Here is a 20,152-nt window from a genome sequence, read left to right as displayed (position 1 = left end):
TGCTGACATGTGGTGACAATCTATAAGCCTAGGTTTTGAAAGATTAGTGTCACAACAAAGAAATTTTATTCTGTTTCACTTCACTTTTTCAAGTTCAATAAAAATATAGAATGATGATTTGGAAAGAACCTATAGGGTTTTTTACAAGGTAATAAAAAAGACATTTGTTCTTGAAATCCCCATCTGATTTTTCAGAATCTACTCAAACTAAATGATGAGGATATGATGAAGAATATGGTGTCTTTTGAAAACTCATTTGTGAAAATGTGAGCCCCCTTCAGTGTGACTGCTTCTCTATTCATTTGAGTTTTTGTTGCCTTATGCTGTTCATATCCTTTTCTAAGCTGGTAAAATATGGTTGCTGTGGATGAAGTAATAATAATCAACAGAAATTTAAACTATTTTAAAAAATTAGTTATAAAGTAATTTAAAGATTATATTTGTCTTGATATTATGAAAAAGAAAAGCTGTAAGGTATTCTCTTCCAACGAGATCATTGTGGATTTGTTGAACATGTAGTTAGTTTGTATTAAAAATGAATTGATTTCATAACTTTCAGGTGAAAATATTACCTTAAAATACTTCATTTTGACAACCAGAAGTTGGATTTATTTTGATATGGTGCCTTTACTTTCTAAATTTTTTGAGAGAGAGAAAGAGAGAGAAAGCAGAGGAGGGGAAGAGGGAAAAGGAGGGAGAGAATTTTAAGCAGGCTCCATGGTCCGCGCAGAGCCTGATGAGAGGCTCAGTCTCACAACTGTGAGATCATGATCTGAGCCGAAATCAAGAGTCAGACACTTAACCAACTGAACCATCCAGGCGTCCCTATTTTGGATCTCTATTTGGGATAATCTGCCATATTCCACTTTTGAGTAATTGAAACTCTTGATTTAGAAACGGGTATATAGTCTGGTTTACACCCAAAGGATTGCACCCAAAGAAAAAGTATGGGAACTGTCTGTACTCACTGAAATATGCTCTATTTATGCCAATCACCATTAATTTAACAATTATTTACTGAGTGCATGCTCTGTGCCAGGTTCTTTTCTACGTTCTGTGTAATCAGTACTGACCAAGACAGGCAAGATCCCTGACTTCATGGAATTTAAATTCTAGAAGGGCCTGGGTTGTGGTGGTGAGTGTGGTTTGGGAAGACATAAAATAAAAATTAATAAACATAAAATTACTTAAAGAATTAATCAAGAAAAGGAGATAAGTGTTTTGAAGGCAAAAAAACAAGGTGATTGACTAGATACCCTATTTTCTATAGGTTAGAGAATTATAATGATAGTTAACATTTGTTGGACATTTACATTGTACCATGTAGCTCTCTGTTGACTGTTTACATAAAGTAGGCTATTTCAGCAATATTTCATTGGGTTGTTTTGTCCCTACCTCGCCATTCCCCTTGCTCAATTGGATGTCACCTTTCTTTATTCCTCTGCTGCTACCATCTTTGATTGTACCTGGATGTACAATAGAAAAAGAGCAAGCAGAAGGATTTTCTTTCTAGATGCAATATGTAGAACTTGGCATGTGTGTATATATAATTACATTATATATATATATATATATATATATACTATATATATATACACATATATGTATATATGTATATATATATAATGTATATATATATAATGTATATATATAATGTGTGTATATATATATATATATATATATATATATATATATATAATACTGACTAAAAAAAATCAAATTACCCTGACATACATTTTTTTACTCTGTGCCAAAAATGTTTTCAGAGAAAATCTCATTTACATACTCAGACTTCGTTTTGTCACTCATTTATATAAGTGTACTTTCTTACAGCATGGGCCCCTGTGTTTTGGAAGTGTCACACACACAAAAAGACTGTACAAAAAGACTGTTTTTCCCTTTTCTGTTACTTTGACCTCTGCCCCATCTTTCTAATGCTTACTAATTTATGAAACTGGTTTCCTCAGTGCAGTTTTGTTTTGTGTGTCCAATGAATTACAAACTTTACTAAAAAATACAAAACAAAACAAAAGAAACAATGAAGATGGGGTTTGAACCTAGGTAGGTTGAACAGAGGCAGTGTTACCGCTATTCTATATTTGAGACAATTACATGTTCCCTCACAGATAGATGAGGTATAGAGTATGGAAAGGGATAAACTATAGACAGAGGGAACAAAGACCTTAAGTCAAGAAGGATAATGATGTGTTTGCAGAATGTAAAGTAATTTGGACTGGATTACAGTGAGTAATTGAAAATATCATATGACAATTACTTTGAGAAGCACATTGGGATAGATCATATAGGGCATTATGAATCCTGGTAGGAGGTTTGTATTTTATTGTAAGAGCAATGCAAGTAAATTAAAGGACATTAAAATAAAAGAGATAAATGATTTGACTTACATTAACAAAGTCTATTTACTGTATGGAGAATGAAGGGGAGTGGGGTATGGAAGTTAAGAACAGTTGAAAAGTTATTGTGGTAGTGAAGGAATCAAATCAAGGCTGCTTGAATTAGGGAAGTGGTAGTGAAAATGGAGAGAAAGGATAATTCGAGATATATTTTGGATAGGAGCTCAATAATTATTGACAGGTTGCTTGTGTAAGAATGAAGAAAACAGGACATCAAATTCCATTTTGAATATATTGCTTTTGAGACGTATGATGTTTGAACGGAGATATCCTATAGGTAGCTGGAGTCTAAAGCTTGGGGAAAGAGGTCTGAGCTGGTGATATGTTTTTGGAATCAGCAGCATACAGTTAGCACTTTAAGCTATGGGCCTCAGTATTTTCTAGAGCAGTGTTCCACAATCCTGATTGTACCTTGGAATCATCTGGGAAACTTTTAAAAAATACAGATACCATGTTCTGCCTGAGGCCAATTAAATTAGAATCTTTGGAGGGGTACCCCCTGTATCATATTTTTAAAGAGCTTTATAAGTGAATTGAGAGGACAGTCAGGCTTGAAAATCACTGGTCTAGGAAGAGAGCATAGATAGGACTGTACTATCTGAACAACTCCATGATGTGGAGGTGGAGAAGAGGTGAAAACAGAAAAGGAGGCTGAAGAGTAAACAATGAGATAAAGCTAGACTGTGGAATCCACAGAGTGAAGTGTTTTGAGAAGAATAGACCTATTTCAAGAAGGTCAGCCGAGTCCAGGGATACAAAGATGAGGACCTTTGAGGAAAGTAGTATGGAAGCTGTTAGAAGCCTTGACAAATGTAGTTTTGATGAGCTGGTGAGATAATCAAGTGGAAGCATCCAAAACCACAGAGCATGTGAAAAGTTTTTATGTGAAGAACAGAGGAAAAGCCATTGGAGGAGGATGTAGGAAAGGAAATCCTTTCTTTTTCCTTAGAGAGATTGACCTTGAGAAGACAGAAGAGATGCCACTCAGTGCTCAAATGCAAATGATGGCTTTTGATGGGAGGAGGGATATTACTACCTTGTAAAAAGAGTGGAGACACTGAGACACTGGTCAACTCACAGGATGAAAGAGTTACTGTCTGATTGCTTCTCTTTCATTCATGAAGTAAGAGGCAACTTGAGCAGCTGAAAGTGGGGTGGCATGTGAGAGTAGGGGTTTGAAGAGAGAGAAGGAGCTGTAAACTGGCCACTTTGGAAAGTGAGAAAATACACTTCCTTTCAGTGCCCTTTCTCAGGTTGTTGTTATGAATTTAGAGTGGGAATGGTCAGCAAGGCTGTGTAGATTTTATTTTTCCCAGAAATATTAAGCTGCTTGGGTGAAAATAGTTGAATGTTTGAGACTTGCCAAGTGGGAGTAATTATAGGAGTGAGGGAGTGTAAGGGAGTTGGGAGTATTTTTTTAAGGAAGTGATTATAATAACGAACTGTAGAAAATGTTCTGCGTAAGGAGCAATGTTTGGATGGGACTTGGCTTTCCTTTTATTCTTTCTGAAGTAGCAATTACATTTTATCCTGGTTGGAGTACAGAAAAGGTCATATTAAGGTTAATTACAAAATACTTTCTCATTTCTTGGAATGGGGTTGAAAAGGAAGAAACCAGCACTAGACTGTGTCCATGATTCATAAGGATAAGAGATAGATTATACCCTCTGGGAAGAGCGGCTACTCAAGATCTAAGGAAGTCTAAGGAAGAATGTACCCAGGGGTAGCTGATCCAGAAGTGAAGGCCAGAAGCGCCCCAGCATGTCATAATCATGTGATGTGTAATTCTTTCACTTTTTCTGAGCTCTCTTTCTGCTGTAGAGGAAGAAAATTTTTTTTCCTCTACCCATATTAGGTTCATTGGCTGTCGCTTGAAAATTAGATTGAAAAGAGACAGATTAACAAGACAAGAACAAACAAAAGTTTTTTAAAGCTCACATCACAGATACACATGGGAATACTCAGTGATGAGTAACTCAAAGGGCTTGCTAGAACTTGAGTTTATATAACAGCTCAGCAAAGAACAATAACTTTGTATTGAGGTGACAAGACAAATGAAAATGACTTTGAGCTTCTAAGGGTGGCAAATTGTAGCAAGGCAAATATATGAGAAAACTCTTGGTAGATACGGGCTAATTTACACAAGGTTTGTGATGCCCATCCCTCAATGGTGTCTCTGGGATGACAATGGTCTAGAGTTGTCTCTGATAATTAACTTCTGTCCTTCCTGATAGAGAGAGGAGAAGGAACACATTTACAAATTTGTCCTGCTTTTAGGCATATATGAGGAAAGCAGGGAGGTTTTCTTAAATATGCTTCTTCTCAGGTGTCTTTAGCTCAAGATCATCAATATGCCAAAGTGGCGTAATTTGGAATGGCATATTCTGTCACCCTTCAATGCCAAGTTTCCATCAACTGCTGTCCCTGACAGTAATAAGTTAAAGAGACATATTGGTGCTTACTTTTAGGAAAGAAAAAAGGGCCCCAAATAACCCAAGATATATTAAGATATGAGCTTTTACAGCATTGGAGCAACTTTTGATCCTATTAATTATTGAGATTTTGGTAGTTCTGCAGAGAAAACAAATGAATTTTGATTTTAAAATTTGATAAATATCAATTTTATTTCAAATTATATCATGGTATCCTATTTTAATGTATGAAATCATTACGGTGCCACCACTTATGTGCTTTGTTATAAATACCATGTGAAATTTTCATGTAACTGTATCACATGGGTGAGAATATGGGGTGGCCCCACCACGGCACCTGTAATCTTGCCGTTTCTTTCCCAACCGATGAGCCACAGAGGTCACTTCTCTCCTGTGTGTCTAGGAGACTTTCTCCCCGGGACCCATGAAAGTGTGATAATTGAATAAATGGATAAATATGAAAAGCCAGTCCTACCAGTGTTTATGACCCTAGAAGAATTTTACTGCACAGTGAGCACGGGAGAATTATGAGCCAAAACCCTGGAAGTCTGTAATGGTGAAGTCTGAGTTGGGTTTCATGGCAGCAGTACAGAACCTGAACAGGTAAGTGATGTTTTCAGAGACAAATGATAACCGTGAAGCACTTATTCCTCAAATGCCCTAACTCTAGGTGACTTAATAGTAGCAACCATATTGAAGCCCTTAAAGTGCATTACCTATTCTTCTCATTCGATCCTTGCAAGAACTGTGTAAATGGGTTGAACATGTACAGTTATCTTTAACGATGGCAAGGCCCAGAGATGTCAAGGGGATTGGGTAGAGTCAAACCATCCAGAGTGTATTAAATAAAAGGAAGAGGAAGACAAGTGACAATGGCAGAAATTCTGAGCACAACACCGACATCCCTGAAGTTGATTCGTTTCAGCTGCAGATGAACACTCTATGATGTTATAAATGACACTATAAATTGCAGACCAGCTCGGGCTTCCATGAGACCCAGTTAGCAGAAACTGTCAGCTGACAATTCAGGAACATAACTGTGAATGAGAAAGATACCCTTGCCTACTTAATCTCCCCTAGTAAAGAGTAACGGGAGTAGAATGGACCAGAAATTGAAAGGCCACAAGCAGCTTGAGTGAAGGTAAAGCACATTTTAAAGTAATAAAGTATTATGCTTAATGGGCAGGTGATATCTGCAACAGTTAATCCCATAAAAAACTGTTAAAAATTTTACCAGTAGGTTCGAGAGCTCAGACTTCAGCCCGATGCTTTATTTGACAATCTGTACGCCTTCCACTATGCTACTGCCAAGTGTTGAGCTTTCCCTGAGCCCTGCACTCCAAGAAAACACTGACAGTTAAGACGTCCCTCACTCTTCTGTGTTCTGGGAAAGAGCTTAGTACAAAGAACCACCCTTCTGCATACGACCTAGATAAGACTCCCAGGTGCCCCCCTTGTTTACCTCTGGCAAGACCAGACACAGAGGATCGAAATTTCCATTCTTCATGTCCTAAATGATTAGCTGAACTGTTTGAAATTGCTGACAGATGGATAAATGCCTACTAACTTGACATGAGCAAACTTCTTAGGCTTGTCTCCTTTGCCCAGACCACTGAACTTTGGCCTGTCCTTAAGCTTCAGCAAACACTGAATGCATAAGCCACTCACCTAGTGATTCCTCCCAGAGAATATACTGACCTCAAAGAAACATATTTCCTGCTTAACTGCCCTATCATTCCACCTGCTTATCCCAAGTCCCCATGCTCAGTTCTTTCTAGACTTGTTCACTCCTCCCAGTAAAAGAAAAGCCATGTGCCTGACCTTTGAGGTGCTTACTGACCATGGAGTCAGTGTTCTCCCTATTGCAATAATTCCCCTCCTCCTTTTGCAATCATCTTTTTCTTTGAATAAAGTCTCTCTTTACCTACATCTCTACTTGTTTGCTATTTAACACCACATTGGTTTTCTGTTCTTAATTCAATTACTTCTTATAAATAGCATTTCTGGGGGTGCCTGGAGGGCTCAGTCAGTTAACCTCTGGATTCTTGATTTCAACTCAGGTCATGATCTCATGGTTTGTGAGTTCGAGCCTCGTGTGGGGCTCTGCACTCTCCCTGTCTCTCTGCCCTCCCCAGCTCACACGTGCATTGTCTCTCTCTCTCTCTCTCTCTCTCTCTCTCTCTCTCTCAAAGTAAATGAATAAACTTGAAAAAAATCTTTAAAAAAAGATACTCTCTTTCCCTCTCCATCTGCCCTTCGCCTGCTTGCATGCACTCTCTCTTTCTCCCTCAAAAAAAAAAAAAAAAACACATTTATGATCACACCTTTCCTTCCCCCACATCTACATTTTTGCACCACTACATGAAGTGAGGAGTATAATAAAGGATATAATCTGGGTTGACATGAAGAAGAATATTCTATGTATCAGGACAGGAACCAGATATATAGAATAAAAATGTTTTTCTTAGAAAAGCTAGTACACACATTTTAGTACCATGTTGCAGCCAAGTTCATATCTCCATATTGAACATTATAGAACTATCTTGGCCTTGTCTTACTCAGACACTGATATCTTAGGTAAGCCTTTAATTTACTTTTAGCCTAAACTTTAACCTAACATAATCTTACTTAAGTAAACCTGAATCTCTTGATGAAGATTTATTGTTTTTTTTAAGTGCGTTCTTTGTTTCTCTCTTACCACGGCATCGAGAATACTAAAGATCTGACATTATTTGGTTCAGTGAAATACTGGTTGGGAGACCTGACAATGAATTGAGGAATATGTTCCATCCTAAAGAAATACTACTCCTTAGCATGTTTCTGCACAAGCAGTATGATACATGCAGAGCTAGCTTATAAGTACATACAACCGTGATAAGATTTGAGGCATGAAAAAAGTTATACAAGGTTCTTCAGAGTCTGAAATCCTATTTAGTAATTTTGTTAAGTTCTGAAATTTGTGTTAATAGATTTTAATTTGAGACACGACTTCACAGGTCTTTCCAGACAAGGCCTGGATACAATTATTGGGCAAAAGTTCGATGAAATAACTTGCATCGAAAAATCCTAGGACTTTTATAAAATATTTCTCCAGGCCACTCCACAAAGTAGAGAACTGATTTATTGTAAAGAATATATTTAAAAGAAATCTTTCTCGAAATGTTGAAAAGTATGCTTATCTTCCCTGGCAAATTTAAAGTTATAGTTTATTTGTAAAAAGTCACCATTCAGGGATGCCTGCGTGGCTCAGTCGGTTAAGCGTCTGACTTCAGCTCAGGTCATGATCTCACGGTTCATGAGTTTGAGCCCCACGTTGGGCTCTGTGCTGACAGCTCAGAGCCTGGAGCCTGCTTTGGATTCTGTGTCTCCCCCTCTCTTGGTCCCTCCCATGCTCATGCTCTGTCTCTCTCTGTCTCTCAATAAAAAATACACGTTAAAAAAATTACTAAAAAAAAAAACCTTGGAAAAGTCACCATTCAGGTAGCCACTTACATAATGCTATGTAATATTATATACATTAACATCATGTTTTCTTAAAATTTCAAATTGGTAGCAGCATTTTTAAATTGTGATAAAATACACATAACATAAATGTTACTATCTTTACCATTTTTAAGTGTAAACCTCAATAGTGTTAAGTATATTCCATATTATCATGTAACCATTCTCCAGACCTTTTTCCTCTTGCAAAACTGAAATGATATATCCATTAAGCAACAGCTCTTCATTTCTCCCTCCCCCTACCTCCTGACAGCCATTACCCGACTTTTGGTTTCTGTGAGTTTGACTACTCTAGATAATTCATATAAGTAGAATCACAGTATTCGTCTTTTTGTGACTGGCTTCTTTCACTTAGCTTAATGTCCTCAAAGTTCATCCATGTGGTAGCCTGTATATGAATTTCCTTCCTTTTAAAGGATGAATAATATTCCATTGTATGTATATAGCATATTTTGTTTATCCATCCGTCTGTCTATGGACATTTGGGTTGCTTCCATCTCTTGGCTATTGTGAATAATGCTACCGTGTAGATGGTATTATTTTCAACCAGACATGATACGTTTCCCCAGGGCAATTGGTAACGTGTAGGAAGTTTTTGGATGTCACAATGACTTGAGCGCTACTGGCATTTACTACCCAACTGCCAAGGATGCTAAATATCATGCAATATTTAGATCACAGGTGATTCCTATTAAAGAACTGTCCTCAAAATGCCAATAGCACCCCCATTGAGAAATTCTAAATAACTCAAGTTTGTTAACATATTGGACTCAATTCTCCCAAGAATTTAATGAATTTCAAAGCCAGTATGTAGATGGCTTTCACTTAACGTTCCTGGTAGGACCCTTACCTATATACCTGGATCTAAGCTTCTACTCCTTGTGGAGGAAAATTCTGTAGCAGAATGTTTTAGGGCCAGGCTTGAGTGCTTCTGTGTCTATATGATTTCTGTTACACTAGTAGCAGATAATATGTGAGGAAAGGGAGAGCCATTAGAATACTTCCTGATTGGGTAAAATAACTTCTGCTCTATTCCTACCCATAAATACTGCAGCTTCAGACATGTGCAGGATCTGAAATAGTGCAAAAACATTAAAAGAAACAATAGTACTTGGGTATAGGACTGGGCAGTGGTGTATTTGTGCTGTTCATATGCCACTCTATTTTGATGTAGTATTTTAAAAAAATAATTTATCAGCAGGAACATTTTTTCAAATAAGAACTCTTATGTGTAAATCTTATGATACTTATATCTGTAGTTGTCTTTTTTAGTTTATTTGTTTATTTTTGAGAGAGAGAGAGAGAGAGAGAGAGTGAGAGAGAGAGAGATTGAGAGAGGAGAGGAGACAGAGTGTGAGCCGAGTAGGGGCAGAGAGAAAGGGAAAGAGAATTCCAAGCAGGCTCCATCCTGTCAGCATGGAGCCTGATGCAGGGCTTGAGCTCACAAACAGGGAGATTATGACTCAATCTGAAATCAAGAGTTGCGTGCTTAACCAGATGAGTTACCCAGGTGCTCCTCTTTAGTTTTCTTTATAGTTAAATTCCATATATGTAAATGTATAAACAAAAGAGTTTAGTTCTACCTGTTTTTAGAACTACTAAAATAAAATAATGTTCAATGTATTAAGTCGTGCTTCCTTCACTCAATATTATTTTCCTGAGATTAATCCTTCTTTTTTTAGATTTGTCAAGGAATTTTCATAATCTTTGAAAGCAGCCCTCCTTTTTATGATAGGTTTAATAAGTAGCACAGGGGATTAGGACCCAGTAGTGAATATATAATTCTTCTTTTTCACTCTAACTCCAATAAGTGGAGCATGATATATAAATCCAGTAAGGAAATTATCAAAAGCAAACAGGATTAGGAAGTTGCTGTAGACAAAATATTGTTTCCATAGAAAACTATACATCTAGGCTCTTGGATTCTAGCTTTGTTCCTTACCTTTGAGCCATTTTACAACTTTTTGAGCTGTAGATAACTGACACACATGTAAATTTTGCCCTCTCTGATAGAGGTTTAATGAACAGCCCTTCCCTACCACACACACACACACACACACACACACACACTCATGCTCACACACACTTTCACTCTTCTACTCCTGGAAAAAGTTGCTTTGCCTCATTTTGCAAATTCTATTACACCGTACGGATTTGTGCTTTTTGGCTTTTCTTTTGAGCTACATAGGACATCTGCCTGATTCCCTCATGTGAATAAGAGAAATCTTTACCACATGTTCATTTTTATATCTGTATGAGAGTCATGATTTTACCTTTTTCTGAACAGTAGCTTTTAACGTTATCAAGCAAATACAAAGAATTAACTTTAATATTATGAGGAGAGGATAATTTTATAAAGCACTCTCACCTTTGACAAAACTTGAGAAAATCCTCATCCTTGTTAAGGACTACCACTGCAGGGAAGATCATACATTTCTAAGGAACAGAGACTTAGCAGGTGTTCAAATCTCATGCTTTGTAGAGCTGTATCTTCCATTTGAATAGAATAAATGGAACACTGTTAACAACCACATTCGTGAATTGTTGAATGCTAACAGACTTTTCTTAGCAAAGCTATAACTCAACCAATTAACGTAGATAAAATACTGACCTATAACTTCCTAGTAAGGTTCTCCTTCATCATCCTGAGCCAGAACTGCCTCACAGTATTTATTATTCAATAGGTTTAATGGCATATTAGGAAAGGTGTTCCATGACATGCTTTTGTAATCTTTACGTATAGACCTATGATATCTAATGACAGGAAAAAGACATACATATACAACTCCAACATTTCAATATGACAAAAAAGAATGGAATTCTAAGTCTTCTGACCTTAGAAAGACTCAGCATGTTGTGCTGAAGTCACTTCAATGAAGGAAGGCTTTACAAAGTTGTTAATTAATCTAGGGCTGGCACCCTTTGGGAAGAATACCAAAAAATTGGAACAAAAAGGAGGTGCAGCTTACCTCACAGCAGGAAAGAAGGGACCTTTTAATTGGATTAAATCACATCACCACAAAATTTATGGATCCTGGCCACTATGCCAAAGAGGTGAGAAAATTTTAAATTAATTCATTAAGCTGGTTGGGAGGGGTAAAACTCATCATTCACTCAGAAATTTCAAAGACAAAGTTTATGAATGCAAAGACATAAGTAGGAGCCATGAAAATAAAAGTTCTGGAAGTTTTGTGACCTCCCCTATGTTGTCCACTGCATCCTGAAGCCATATGTTTATGTTGGTAAGAATCTCTGAGAACAGTTGTAGGGAAAAATTTCTAATAGAAGTACAAAAAAATAATGCCAGTCTATTGTATATTTTTCCTAAAAAAGCAATTTTAATATGGGAACAAAATATGTATTATTCATATGCATTAAAAAAAGATAGTCTGCAGGTGAGTCTTACATTTCAGTCATCACTCAAAATATTGAAAAGATTTTTGAAAGAAAAACTATGGGGCTTTACTATGAATGTTTTTAATCATATGAAACTTATCAAAAGCATTCATATTACAGATGATATATATTGTAAATTCCTAATATATCTATCCAGAGGACGTCTCAGGAAATTGTGAAGATGATAAATTGTTGTTAAACTGATTTTTCTGCAATTAAAAAAATCACAAGTTGAATTAATTAATTTATGTAGAGTCAATGTAAGGAGTTGTAACTTAAAAAAAGATTTTCATAAATCTAACTCTTTGAAGAGTTGAAAAATAAGAGTTTTGATTATGTATATACTTATTTCTTCAAGGACTGACAATGAATGTTTTGGATTTCCTTGACCCTCTACTTGCTTACCTTTCAACATCCAACCTTAATATACCTTATAAAAGAAATTTGTCAAATAAACAGTGTTTAAAATAAAATTAATTCAGTTAATTTTAATGATTCCATATGGGTAGAAAACATGTGGTCCCTCCAGCATTTTTTTTTCCTATACTGAATGATGCCCCATAATAGGAACCAGAATAAATTGTAAATTTTGAAAAGACTGAAACCTGGGTTCTTAGGGCAGAATTTAAACTTAGGTGATCTGTAATGTCCATGGAGTGGACAAAAATGTTCTTCTTCTTTGGTAGTAAGCAAATTATAAAGTAATTTGGTTGAAAAAGATACTTGTGAGAGGAATATGGCAGCAGAGTAGGAGGACTCTAGACTAGTCTCATCCCTTGGACACAACTAGATAACTATCAAATCATTCTGAATACCTCGGAAATCAACCTGAGGACTGACTGAGCCAACTCCACAACTATAGGGAGAGAAGGGGCCACATCAAAGAAGGCACGAAGTGCAGAGACATGGTTTTGGGGAGAAGTGGATCTCAGGCGCTGTGTAGGGGAGGGAGCCATGGTCGCAGAGAAAGGTAAGGGAGAGAGGAGCACACAGGGGAACAGAAAGGGAGAACATTTCCCAAAGTTGTGGGCTTGGAAAATGAGTGGGGCTGAATCTCTGGAGTTCTTGCTACCAGAAAGGCTTGAAGACAGAAGTTTGAAAGGTCTGCAAGCTTGGCTGGGATAGGGCCCTGAGGGCGTAGCCCTACTCCTAGAGAAAAGGCAGGCAAACAACCCTGGGGGTAGATGGTGTGGCAACAGCTATCTGAAGAACACCCAGGGCACACAGGGGAAAGAATATTCTCTCAAAGTACATCCTTGAAAGGTAGCATTTATGGAGATGCTTCTCCAGGGACAAAGGAGCCAGCTGGTGCCATTTCCCTCCCCTACACCTCAGCATAAATGCTGAGCCACCTGCATAGGGCAGCCGGGCCTTGACACTGAATGCCTAGCCTGCTTGTACCAAGTCCTACACCTCTGGCTCTGGTAGTACTTCCCTGATTTGTAAACCTTGCCTCAGTGTCAGCGTGGCAGGCCTCTTCCCCAGAAGATCAGCAGAAACCCCTGCCCACACCACATCTCCTGACCAGAGTTTTCTGCAGAACCTCAGTTCTGGTTGAAGTAGTATCAGGTCTCATTTCACAAGCAGACCAGAGAATACCTAGTTAAAACTTACCGCATTCTGGCCAAGGACCAAACACTGCCCACCTCAGACAAGGAGAACCTCTGCAGATGACTGGACTGATAAAATAGCCAAAATACAACAGCGAAGTGAAAGCAGCACGTACTGGAGACACTACCTGAAGCTCCAGGCTATGGCACTACATGACCTCTTTGTAAGGTCATTAGTTTCAGGAGCAGGAGACCTAACTGTCTTTTCATTCACAGAGAAGAAGACAGACTTAGACAAATTGCAGAATAGCCAGAGCAACTTTGAAAAAGAAAGGGAAAGCTGAAGGCATCACCATTCTGGACTTCAAGTTATATTACAAAGCTGTAGTGATCAAAACAGTATGGTACTGCCACAAAAACAGACACATAGATAATTGGAACAGAATAGAAAATGCAGGAATGAACTCATCACTATATGGCCAATTAGTCCTCGAGAAAAAAGGAAAGAATATCCAATGTGAAAAAGACAGTCTCTTCAATAAATGGTGTTGGGAAAATTGGACAGCAAATGCAAAAAGAAAGAAACTGGATCACTTTCTTACACCATACACAAAAATAAATTCAAAATGAATGAACGACCTAAATGTGAGACCTGAAACCTTAAAAATGCTAGGAGAGAACACAGGCAGTAACTTCTTTGAAATCAGCAATAGCAACTTCTTTCTAGATATGTCTCCTGAGGCAAGGGAAACAAAAGCAAAACTAAACTATGGGGACTACATCAAAATAAAAAGCTTCTGCACAGCAAAAGAAATAATTGATAAAACTAAAAGGCGACCTACAGAATGGGAGAAGATTTTTGCCAATGACATATCTGATAAATGGTTAGTATCCAAAATACATAATGAAATTATAAAACTCAACACCCCAAAAAATAAATAATCCAATTTAAAAATGGGCAGAAGGCATGACTGACATTTCTCCAAAGATGACATCCAGATGGTAAACAGGCACATGAAAACATGCTCAGCAACACTGATCATCAGGGAAATGCAAATCAAAACTACGATGAGATATCACCTTCCACTAGTCAGAATGGCTAAAATCAACAACATGAGAAACAACAGGTGTTGACAAGGATGTGGAGAAAGGGGAATCCTCTTGCACTGTTGGTGTAGCCACTGTGGAAACTAGTAAGAGTTTTCTTAAAAATTAAAAATAGAACTACCTTAATATCTAGCAATTGCACTACTAGGTATTTACCCAAAGAATACAAAGATACTAATTCAAAGGGATACATGCATCTTGATGTTTATAGCATCATTACCTACAATAGCCAAATTATGGAAACAGACCAAAGGTCCAATGATTGATGAATGGATGAGGAAGATGTGGTATATAAATATACAATGGAATATTACCTAGCCATAAAGTAGTATGAAATCTGGCCATTTGCAATGACATGGATGGAGCTTGAGAGTATTATGCTAAGTGAAGTAAGTCAGTCAGAGAAAGACAAATACCATAAGAATACATACATATGTGGAATTTAAGAAACAAAACAAACGAGCAAAGGAAAAAAGAGAGAGAGAAAGGCAAACCAAGAAACAGACTCAACTATAGAGAACAAACTGATGGTTACCAGAAGGGAGGTGGGTGGGGGTATGGGTTAAATAGGTGATGGGGATTAAGGAGTGCACTTGTCCTGATGAGCATTGGGTGTGGTATGGAGGTGTTGAATCACTATATTGTACCCCTGAAATTAATACTACCCTGTATGTTAACTAACTGGAATTTAAATAAAAACTTTAAAAAAATAGAAAAAGATATTTGCTTGTAGTTTAGTATAATATTAGTATTGTTCAAGGAAGAAGAAAGTACATATACATCTCTGACGTGCCAACTTATTTTTTTACTTTCTGTGGAATAACTCCCTGATATTATATACTTGGATTTTCTTTGCTATAAAATCAAAATAGGAGTTTTCTAGCATTATATTTACATGCATGAATTAAAGTATTGTTTTTTTATTAACAAGAAAATAACCAACCATGTAACTTGCAGAATTGTAAATCTGAAAATTGGTCAAAGTAGATCAGAATTTGTGATTGGAGAAATGAGAAGAAATTGAAAAGTTTAGCCCAATATTAAGGGAGCACCTTCCCCTTCTGACAGAATAACATGTGAACATTTAATGATAATTATAAATCAAATTCCAAGTCCAAAGTATTTTATACTTATATGACAATTTTAATAGATTAAAGACATTTAATGTCACAATGCTGAACTTCAAAAGCATGGGTGGTTGAAAAATATCCTCACCCTTTTGTTTTCTGAAAAACCTCTAAACTCAAAGGACCACTCTGTCTTGAATATCTGAGATAAAATCTACTTTTACCCTTTCTTAGTGATTCAGATAAGACCCATCCATCTCCTTTCTTCCTCATGGCTTCTCTAAGACTCACTAATGACTTCTTTACTTGCCTCCCCATAAACTCCAGGTTTCCTTTAAGATGTTCCTCAATAACAAATGTGCTCCCTATTGCAATACCCTGAATAAAATAATCTCCTTAATTTTCCACTACATTTTATCTTTCCTAGTTTGAGACCATGGAATTGGACTTTGCCTCTAGATCCTCATTTACTCCACCCAAATAAAAGGTCATCTTAGAGCCTTTCTAGTCATCCCTGGCTAGAGATCTGCCACCCAGTGATGAGTGTGACTTGTATCCTAGGGCTTCAGACTCTTGTCCACTGTAAGTATTTGATTTTTGATTTCTTTTGTTCCTTTTGTTCTGATTTGATTTCTGCTGCCAGCTTCTTTTGGTTTCATGGCCTGACAATTTGATATCTATGGAAACTAACTAATTTATAGAGATCTTTATTGGGTGAAAGATGGCAGAAATCTGGTCTGTTAGTCTTTTCCGTTTGTCTATTTGCCTATTTTAGGTCTAAATCAGTGAAGAATTTCATGTTCACCAGGAAGTAGATACCTAGACTGGTAAGGATTTATGTGTTGATGCTTAACCTATGACTGAAATTTTAGAATTGAAGCTGTATGCTTTCTCTTTGTTTGTATTTTTCTATATGTTTGTATGTCTGTAAGTCATAGAATTTACCCTTAATCGTGTGACTGTGTAATATATTCCTACCTCCACATGGTATTAATAAATAAATAAGTAAATAAAACTATAAAACCTTTTAAAGGAGCTCTATTCTGATTGGCTTCTAAAGATTAAAAGGAAACAATTTATGGAAATAGAATATTCTTAAAAGTCTCAGAATATGAGTTGATTTAAATTTCACAACTTTCAGTTTGCTTGATTTAAAATGTATTCTTATAGAAATATGTTAAGAAATCAAATTTACCTACTTTAGTTAAGTCTTTGGTAAATGACCCTAGCTTGATATCTTTGGTTTAATAAAAATGTTTACCTTTTCTAACTTATGAATGTTAGATATAGGGATATATTTATCTTCTCTAATTTATGAGTGGTAAGTATAGGGATATACTTATAAACTATTACTATACTTGTGTATATTCTTCCTATAATTATACATGTTTACTAATTGAATAGGTGAGTATTTCTTGTACTAAATGTTTAAGATTATGAAAAATATAAATTTGTATTTAACCAGGTCATATCACTATTTGGCAAGCTTTGTTTGTATTATGTTAGCTTGAACATAATTTCCAAGATCTCTAGGTAATTTAAAGTCCTGTAGTAATACAACAAAAAGTCTTGTACTGATACTAAATTGGGTTAATTAACGGATACTAAATGTATACTTAGTTCATTCCTAGGTAAAATAGAATACTTAAATATTGATTAGTAAACATAACTTTATATACTTTTGTTATTATGTATATATACTACTGAGGGGTTATAGATAATTGAATCTGCAAATGAACACATTCATTGTCCCCACCTTGAGAAGATATAGACATAAATATAGAATATGTATGGATATAGACATCTGTAGGAGATTTTAAGAAAGGGAATTTTATCTCTTGTGTTCAAAGCTGGCCAAGATTTAATGGGTTTTTAAGATAATATATTTTAAAAAAAGATGTTTGGTGTTAAATATTATACTGATAGAAAACTGGAGTTTGGTTTCTTTCTATTAAAATGAAAAAAATTCTTAGATTATTGATTTCCTCTTACTCAAAGATTGTAAAATATTATTCCTTTTAAATATTTTTTTTTAAATAGAGGTATAAATGACATACAACATTGTATTAGTTTCAGGTGTACAACATAATGATTTGATGTTTGTATATATTGTGAAATGATTACCCAGTAACCCTAGTTATAGTTAACATCTGTCACAATACATAGTTATAATTTTTTTTCTTGTGGCGAGGACTTCATCTTAGCAACTTTCAAATATGCAATAAGGTGTTATTAACTACAGTTACCCTGCTGCACCTTATGTCCCCATGAAGTTAATTATTTTATAACTGGAAGCTTATACATTTTGACCCCCTTCACCCATGTCTCCTATCGCCCACCCCCAATCTCTATCAATAACGAATCTGTTCTCTGTACCTATGAGCTTGGTGTTTTACCTGCTATGTTATCTATTTAGCAAAGATTCTGTGTCTTTTTGTTTTCTGCTGGTTTATTTATCTATTTTTTATGAATATATTTTATTGTTAAATTGGCTTACATCCCACCAAGTGCCCCCCTCAATACGCATCACCCATTTTCCCTCTCTCCTATCCCCCCCATCCACTCTTAGTTTGTGCTCTGTATTTAATAGTCTCATGTGGTTTGCCTCCTTCCCTCTCTGTTTGTATCTATTTTTTTCCCTTCTTTCCCCCCATGGTCTTCTGTTCAGTTTCTCAAGATCCACATATGAGTGAAAACATATGATATCTGTCCTTCTCTGACTGACTTATTTCACTCAGCATAATACTTCCCAGTTCACTCCACATTGCTGCAAATGACATGATTTCATTCTTTCTCATTGCCAAGTAGTATCCATTGAATGTATTATTCACATCTTCTTTATCCATTCATCATCAGTTGATGGACATTTAGGCTCTTTCCATAATCTGGCTATTGTTGAAAGCGCTGCTATAAACATTGGGGTACACGTACCCCTATGCATCAGCACTCCTGTATCCCTTAGCTAAATTCCCAGCAGTGCTATTGCTGAGTCATAGGATAGCTCTATTTTTAATTTTTTGAGGAGCCTCCACACTATTTTCCAGACTGACTGCACCAGTTTGCATTCCCACCAACAATGCAAGAGGTTTCCTGTTTGTCCACATCCTCTCCAGCATCTATAGTCTCCCGATTTGTTCATTTTAGCCACTCTGACCGGTGTGAGGTGGTATCTCAGTGTGGCTTTGATTTTTATTTCCCTGATGATGAGTGATGTTGAGTATCTTTTCATGGGTCTGTTGGCCATCTGGATGTCTTCTTTGGAAAAGTGTCTCTTCATGCCTTCTGCCCATTTCTTCACTGGATTATTTGTTTTTCAGCTGTTGAGTTTGTGAAGTTCTTTATAGATTTTGGATACTAACCCTTTATCTGATATGTCATTTGCAAATATGTTTTCCCATTCTGTCGGTTGCCTTTTAGTTTTGTTGATTGTTTCCTTTGCAGTGCAGAAGACTTTCATCTTGATGAGGTGCCAATGGTTCATTTTTGCTTTTTTTTTTTTTTAATTTTTTTTTTCAACGTTTATTTATTTTTGGGACAGAGAGAGACAGAGCATGAACGGGGGAGGGGCAGAGAGAGAGGGAGACACAGAATCGGAAACAGGCTCCAGGCTCTGAGCCATCAGCCCAGAGCCTGACGTGGGGCTCGAACTCACGGACTGCGAGATCGTGACCTGGCTGAAGTCGGACGCTTAACCGACTGCGCCACCCAGGCGCCCCTCATTTTTGCTTTTAATTCCCTTGCCTTTGGAGATGTGTCACGTAAGAAATTGCTGTGGCTGAGGTCAAAAAGGTTGTTGCCTGCTTTCTCCTCTGGGGTTTGGATAGTTTCCTGTCTCACATTGAGGTCTTTCATCCATTTTGAGTTTATTTTTGTGTATGGTGTAAGAAGGTGGTCTAGTTTCATTCTTCTGCATGTTGCTTTCCAGTTCTCCCAGCACCATTTGTGGAAGAGACTGTCTTTTTTCCAATGGATGCTCTTTCCTGCTTTGTCAAAGATTAGTTGGCCATACATTTGTGAGTCCAATTCTGGGTTCTCTATTCTATTCCATTGGTCTATGTGTCTGTTTTTATGCCAATACCATACTGTCTTGATTACAGCTTTGTAGTAGAGGCTAAAATCTGGGATTGTGATGCCTCCCACTTTGGTTTTCTTCTTCAATATTACTTTGGCTATTTGGGGTCTTTTGTGGTTCCATACACATTTTAGGATTGTTTGTTCTAGCTTTGAGAAGCATGCTGGTGCAATTTTGATTGGGATTGCATTGAATGTATAGATTGCTTTGGGTAGTATTGACATTTTAGCAATATTTATTCTTCCAATCCATAAGCATGGAATGCTTTTCCATTTATTTGGTCTTCTTCAATTTCCTTCATAAGCTTTCTATAGTTTTCAGCATACAGGAAAGAGTCAGTGTCTTAACAGAATAACCATTTATGGTTTGTGTTGACTTTATTAAATCCTTACTTATTTAGGAAAACAAAGGTTTCTCACTTAGGAAAAAGCTAAGGGTCTTTATCTCCTATGTTTACTTTTAAAAAATATATTATTGTACCTTCAGCTGAAATAGGTATCCATGTATTTTTTTCGTAGTAACCTATGGTCCTATCTTAAGTGTTCACATCTCCTGACACCATTTGATATTTTGTCTTCCCTAAATAAAATCCTAATTGATATCTTTTACTCAT

This window comes from Leopardus geoffroyi, chromosome X (genome assembly GCF_018350155.1).
Source record: "Leopardus geoffroyi isolate Oge1 chromosome X, O.geoffroyi_Oge1_pat1.0, whole genome shotgun sequence".
Lineage (NCBI taxonomy): Eukaryota > Metazoa > Chordata > Mammalia > Carnivora > Felidae > Leopardus > Leopardus geoffroyi.
Note: the sequence above shows the minus strand (reverse complement) of the source record.